The 7164-nt window shown below is 51.4% G+C and overlaps 1 pseudogene across 1 annotated transcript; it reads right to left on the reverse strand.

Moving 5' to 3' along the window:
* Positions 1-832: 832 nt before the first annotated feature.
* On the reverse strand, positions 833-4102 carry LOC311620425 (arf-GAP with SH3 domain, ANK repeat and PH domain-containing protein 1-like; annotated as a pseudogene). Its single transcript has one exon. The product of its transcript is annotated as an arf-GAP with SH3 domain, ANK repeat and PH domain-containing protein 1-like (transcript).
* Between the last annotated feature and the right edge of the window lie 3062 nt (positions 4103-7164).

Here is a 7164-nt window from a genome sequence, read left to right on the forward strand (position 1 = left end):
CTCAACACGCACAGCATCGGACACCAGCCCCAAGGCTGGCAGTTAACCATTGCTGGGGCCATTTCCATGTCTTTCCTAATGAAAGTTAATCAAACTGCAGAAATGAAAGTAAGATCACATGTAAAAAAAAAACAAACAGAAATGCTTCAAGCTCAGGCAAGGCTCAGGGCGAACTTGGAGAGGACTCTGAGATCCTTCCCCTTTGCCTCTGAGGAGCATGAATCTTGGCAAAATGCACATTATTGTTATATTTACTTTGTAAAATAAAGATTTATTTTCAATACGTATCTTTTCAAATTTTGCTGGTAAGAGAATTTTACCTGGAGGGAAAATAATAGCTTTTTCAATCACCTATGTAATAATACCCAGAAATTCGGAGGAAACCCATCCCTGTGGCATACGAGCATGTATGGTTTTAATATACAGGGGTGAGCAAAAGTTTACAGTTGTTCATATGGGAAATAATACAATATATAGTAAATATTCACACAAGAATAAACTCTGTGTTTTGCATACTCACAACTGTAAATTTTTGCACACCCTGTATTGTTATAAGAGAATGCTTTATTGTTACAAAAGGTTTTTTATGCTTTTCTTAAAATGAAACAGGCCACATTTTATAAGACAATATATTTTATAAATAGTAAAATTCTTTTTTTTCCATTTATTTATTTATTTATTTATTTATTTATTTATTTATTTATTTATTTATTATTGAAGATAACAGGGCGTTTATTTACAAGGCACACCGCGCGGTCCGGAGCTGCTGGCGGTCCGTTATATAACGGCAGCTATGTACACGTGGGCACGGGGCGCCGGGGGCTCCTCCCTGCTAGTCGGTCAGGATATGGACGAAGGACACAGGAAAGACCCCTTTTCTTTCAGGCGCTCCCTCGATGTGGTCGATCCACCACTCCTGCTCCTGTTCCCCGTGACGAGGATCACCTCGCCGTCCAGGAAGGTCAGCTCGTTGTCTTTGTCTGCCTGGCAGTCGTATAGGGTCTTCACGCGCCGCACCTTGTTCTTCCCCGTGTGGATCTTCCTGGGCAGCGGCACGGGCATCTCGGGCTGGGTGGGCATCAGATCCTTGGCATCCTCAGAGGCCTGCTTCTGGAGGGCATCCGGGGCTGGCACATTCGGGGAGAGATCCAGCGGGTGCGACTTGGGGGAGCCGTTGGCGGGCGGGGCCTTGGGCGGGGCCTCCCCCAGTGGGGCCTTGGCCAGCAGGTCTGCCAGCTGCAGCTTGAGAAGCAGTTCTCCTGGCTTTGGCAGCAGGTCTCCCATCTGGGGCCTGGGCGCCAGGTCGGTGGGCTTGGGGGCAGGTCTCCGGGGGGCTTCTGGGGCAGGTCTGCCAGCTGCGCCGGTTCCTGGGCGCCTTCGGGCGGGATGCTGGCCTGGTCCAGGGAGAGAGGGTGGCTGGTCTCAGGCTTCCGGAGGACCACTTTCTGAAGTAGTTTAGGCAGAAGCGGGCCAAGGGCAGACTTCGCAGAACCGGCGCTCGCCTGCTGAGACAGCCCCTCGAACTTGTTTGTGGTCTTACTGGACAAGGATGGACCCATGTCCTTACCCCAGGTAACCGCGCCTTCGTTGGAGGGCCCGTGAGGTAGAGGGCGGGGGGGGGGGGAAGAGGAGGGGGGGGAGTCCGACAGGGTTCTCTTGTGCCCGGGGGACCGCAGCGGGGGCCGCTTCTCTGAACGGTGGAGGTGCCGCTGCCCGGGGACTGCATGCTGAGCGGGAGCCTGGAAGGCGGGCCGGGGGGACCTTCGCCAGCGTTTCCAGGAGGCAGCGGAGGTGCCTCTGAGGTGGGTGACGTCCCTGCTCGTGGAGGTGACGATCTGGTTGGGGGAGGCGCTGTAGGAGAACCATTGCTTGTCCCGTGGGGTGGAACCCCGGCTGCCCCAGCTTGTCCTGGGGGGAGGTGCTGGAGGAGTGGCAGAGCTCTGGGGGCACTGCGAGCCCTCCTCCTTGATGGGGCTCGGCTTGTGGTCCAGGTCCTCGTTGCCCTCCTCCATCTCCTCTTGGCGCAGGTTCCAATCGTACTCCACATGCACGCGTCCGTTGAACTTCCCGGACTTGGCCTGGGAAAGCAGGTCTTCGCACTGGGTGGCTTTCAGTCCCTTTGCTATGTAGAGGGCAGTGTCTCCAGCCTGGTTCACCACGTCCACGGTGGGCTTCCTCCGGAGCAGCAGCTTCAGGCACTCGGGCTTCTCGAACATGCTGCAGTAGTGCAGGGCTGTGTTCCCCAGGGCCGTCTGCTTGTCCAGGTTCCCACAGTTTTGGACAAGGAAGTCAACCAAATGGAGAGATGCCTGGTCTGCAGTTCGGACTGCAAGATGAAGGGCGGTCTCCCCGAGCTCCTGCCCGGGCTCCAGCAGCGGCTCCATGAGTTCCACGCCTTCCGCGTAGACCTGGACGAGGGCAAGCAGGTCCCGGGACCACACGGCCTCCATCAGTTCGTTCAGCTTAGCCGACGGAGAGGAACAGGTCTTCCTGGAAAACCGATGATCCACGTACTTCGCCGTGATGTACTCCTTCCGCGCAGTCATGTCGCTCATCGGGGTAGGCTTCAGTGAGGGGCTGGGTAAATTTTCTTCCATAATGTCATTGAAACTATTGTTCCCAATGGTCTTGGCCAGCAAGAGTTCAGAAGTTCCCAGCTTGTCTAGTTCCAGAGACTGAATGCGGGAAATATGGACCCCCATTTCCCTGTGGATCCCGGGACATTGAATGCATGTCAAAATACCCAGGTTGGTAGAAAGCCAGGTGGGTTTTGAGGAGCCGCAGTCACAGCAGACGTCGTTGCCAGGCAGCCGCTGGACGTCCTCGATGATGGATGTGGTCAGGTCCTCCAGGCTGTTCTCGCCCGTGCTCTGCTCCCCTTGGAAGGCCATGCTCAGGGCCTCCTCTTTGCTGTTTGTCAGCACTGATGTCCATGCTACGTAATCCTGCTCATCTTCTGCCCGGAAGTGATACGTCCTGTTATTTGAGAAAAGGTCAAAAGACTTCTTGTCCTTGGCATTCGGCTTCACCTGGCAGGTGAGGAGGTTCAACTTGGCTGGTTGCCTGTTAGCCCTGGCGTGGGAGACGGTCAGCATCTCGTTCTGGACCGCGCACTTCCTCCTCTGCCACACTTTGCGGATCCCGTCACTTTTCTTCAGCAGGTGCCCATTCTTCTTGCTGCCGTACTCCTTGTTGCCCTGGAGCTGGTGCATGCTGTACCACCCTGGCGGCTCTGGGGATCTTCTTTCTGATCCAGCTGGGGAGAGGACTTTATTAAGTCCCGGAGGGCGGTCAGCTGTTTCTTTTCTTCATCCTGAGTCTCTTTTGTGTTATATAAGTCAGCAGCCAGTGTTTCGATGTACTGTTTCAACTTGTCAGCCGTTTTCAAGCCATCTTGAAAGAAATTGCACTGGGCGTGGTAGTACTTGATGAGATCCTGCAGCAGGTCTACGCCCTTTTTGGTCTTGATCTTACTGACTTTGATGAAATACTTACACATCTGCAGCTGGAAGAGGCGCCGCTCCTTCTCCGTCTCCTCCGCTATCTCCGCCCCCGTGATCTCCGTGCGGGTCACCCCGTGCTGCTGCGCATGCTCTCTCTTCTCCTTCTCAATTTTGGTGAACTTTGTCTCATAATCTTTCCAAGCTTATGTCGAATGGCTTCTTGAGATCTCCTTTGACTCCCTTGAGGTCTCCGTTCAGCAGGGAGTCCAAGGTGAAGATCACGTTGTGGCTCAGCCCCTGGAGCAGAGTTTTCAGCAGGGCGGACAGTTCCTTTGTAAGAGTGGAAAATTTCACAAAAGCAGTGCCAAGGTCTCGGTTGTCTCCACTTAAAAAATTACTCCCGAACTTGTCCAGAACTTGGGCATAGTTTTCTTCATTTTGTACATGGTCTTGACCAGAGTTGGAGATGGCTTTCACATACTTCTTCACCTTAAAGCTGTTCTATCTTGGTCTAGCGCCTCCTCCAGCAGCGTCACGGTGTTCCTGCAGTTGTGCAGCCGCGTGGTGAAGCTGGAGGTAGAGGGCGAGTTATAGTCCTCGGTGGTCTCGGCTATGAACTCGGACACGGAGATCTGGTCCGGCATCCGATTCCATAGTGTGTCTCTCAAAAACTGGAGAGCCGGCTCATGTCTCAGGTGTCACACGCACCAGAAGACGACCTGTGAACTCACAGCAGTCGGCCGGCGTCTCCGAGGTTCTTTGGAAAATAAGATTTCCCCGAAGGCAGGACAGGGCTCCTTCCTTCTGAGGAAAACCACAATCTTTTCTATTCCGAAGTGGCTTGTCTCCAAGATGCGCAGTGATACCTGCTCCAAAGACAAGACCGTCGAACAGAAAGGCCGTTGGCTCCTGAAAGCCTCAGGCTCCAGCGTGCCGGGGTTCCGGGGCAGTTTTTCCAGGGAGACAGGACCTACAGAGCACCCGCGTCCTGCTGCTCTGTTGTACCACGTAACCCAAATGGAAGGGGGGAAAGGGGGACCCCATGGCAAAACCAAAGGCCACAGCTCCCAAAGGAAAGTGGGAGAGGGAGTTGAGAAGGAGGAGGGGAGGAGGGGAGGAGGGGAAGGAAAAGAGGTAGGGCGGGAAGCAATAGTAAAATTCTTAATAAAAATTTTACTACCTATTATAATATATTCACCAAGATTATTTGTTACAAGTTAAAAATGAACAAAAAAAGTATTTTCTTCAATAATACTGATACATGTTCCTTGTTTAATATTGACTTTTCAAAATAGCAATCTTTATTTCTCTTAAAGACTAATAAAAATCATGCTAATATGTACATGCTAACTTTCTTTGCTGCCCTTAGAATAAGATTTCAAAGTTGTCAAAGCTATCACTTTAAAAGCACTTCAAGATTCTAAAATTAGGAGACAGTGAAATGTCAGACTGTGAAAATGGAGACCGAGGACCAAGAAATGTACTGCACAATTCCAAATCATGGAATTAAAAATGCCAGAAAGTTTCATCAAATTTCTAATCGCCAAGGGCATCTTGATTAAAAGTAAGAATATCAGTCATTCGCACAACTTACTGTTCCCCTCCTGGTCAGGTTTACTCCTCAGCTCAATTATTTACAACACACACACACACATACACACACACACACACTCCTTTCCTGGTTAGCCGAGCATCATACAAACGCACAATCACATGTGAGAGGAATGAGAGTCCTGTGCAGGCCTGCGGTTCACATCTGCTTCGGAGCCACCACCAGGACACACAGATGGCAGGCACTTTCCTCGGGAGTAAATCCAATGGGCTCCCCCGAATCCACCAACCCTCACTGCTTTGTAACGGTTTTCTTCCATGTACTAGTAAATAAAATGGATAAATGAGCGTAACTGTATCAAAAGAGATATATTCATATTTTTTTCTAAGTATATTTTTATTGATTTCAGAGAAAGGAAGGGAGAGGGGAGAGTGAAATTTCAATAATGAGAGAGAATCATGGATCGGCTGCCTCTTGCAAGCCATCCATTGGGGATCAAGCCCCCAACCTGGGCATGTGCCCCAACTGGGAATCGAACTGTGATCTTCTTGTTCATGGATCAATGATCAACCACTGAGCCACATGGACTGGGCAAAATATATATAATACTTTTAAATATATTTTTTAATTGGAAACACATGGTCTTGATTGGACCAAGAACACTAAGGGCCAAGTGACAAAAGTAGTGTAGGTTTGTTTAATTGCCTTCACCCCAAGTTTAGGCTCGGGACCAGGCTCTGTCTAGGAACGCCCTACTTGAGGATGGTCAAAATGAAACCAGCCACTAGAAGCCCTTTCTACTCCTCCAGGTGTGCCGCCCTCAGGAAAACACAGCGGCAGGAACTCAGTGGCCACCTTTGCAGATGTGGGATGCAGGGTCCCCGGAAGTTGTCCAGACTGCCAGCATGTGCACATTGTGAGGGCCTCCCCCACGCGCCCTTAGACTGGAGCTTCGGGCACAAAAAACGTGGATGGCTCTGCAGCCATAGGAGGGAAGGAAAAGCCCCATCCCTACTGCAAGTGCCCTCCAGGGTTTCTGTCCTGTGGGGTCGTGTTTGCAACAAACCAAATGACAACAGCACCCCGAAGTAGAGGGATGCCCAAGGCAAAGGGGCCTCATCCCTGCCCACAGCCCAGGTGGAGAGCCAGCAGCCCCTGTGCCCTGCAGAGCCATGGCATCCTGGGGAATGGAAATGGCTCCAGGACAGTGGCGCCGAGAGGTCTGTCAGAGGAGAGCTCGGATTAATCAACTTGATATCTCCCGTGCTGATTAAACAATGAGGCGTCCTGGGGTTCTGCTGTCTGTCCCGATGAGCGCTCATCAGCCTAATGTGCCAACCCGCACTGCTCCCGCGGGAGCAAACTACCTTTTAATTTCTCCCTCTAAAGATTAATTCCATTGTTTTGGAACCTGCGCTACAAGCACTGTAAACTAATCATTAGTCATTTTCAAGCAATCTGACCTTCCCTGCCACAAATCGTGGAGTGCTTTCTAAGAGGTCTCTTTTGGGGTTCTGGGGATGTGCATCCCTAAGGGTCGGAGAGAAGAGTGGAAAATAATAACATGTTTGCCTGGTAACTTCAGCAAAGAGGGGCATTCAATGAAAGGGCTTCCTTCTCATGCGAGTGACCATTTGTATTTCTTTTTGGACATTTTGTATTTTAGTAGCTGAGGGGGCAAAACTGAGAGCAATGCTTTTGTCCCAGCCCCACTACACCTGCCGAAGGACAGGAGAGGGCAGCCAAGAATGGGCTGCCCGCGGGAGCCAGGACCTCACTCACGCATCGCCTACTCTAGTCAGTGTTCCCTAAACCTTCCCAGGTAAGTCTACTGATTAGTGTCCTAGGGTCAGGTGATGAGACGTCCCGCTTTTGGCGGGACAGTCCCGATTCTGAACAATTTGTCCCGATTTTAAGATGCCACGGGACACGGGGCAAATTGTTCAAAATCGGGACTGTCCCGCCAAAAGCGGGACGTCTGCTCACCTTATCCTAGGGCCGTCTAACAAAGTACCTTAGAGCAGTCACTAACACAACAGAATTTATTCTCTCATGGCCCTGGAGGCAGAAGGCCCAGACCAAGGTGTGGGCAGGCAGGCTCCCTCCGCAGGCGCTAGGGGAGGACCTGTCCAGGCCTCACCTAGGCTTCTGGTGGTTCCTTGGCTTGTG

The sequence above is a fragment of the Pipistrellus hanaki genome (genome assembly GCF_964339955.1).
Source record: "Pipistrellus hanaki genome assembly, chromosome: 3".
NCBI classification, from domain to species: domain Eukaryota; kingdom Metazoa; phylum Chordata; class Mammalia; order Chiroptera; family Vespertilionidae; genus Pipistrellus; species Pipistrellus hanaki.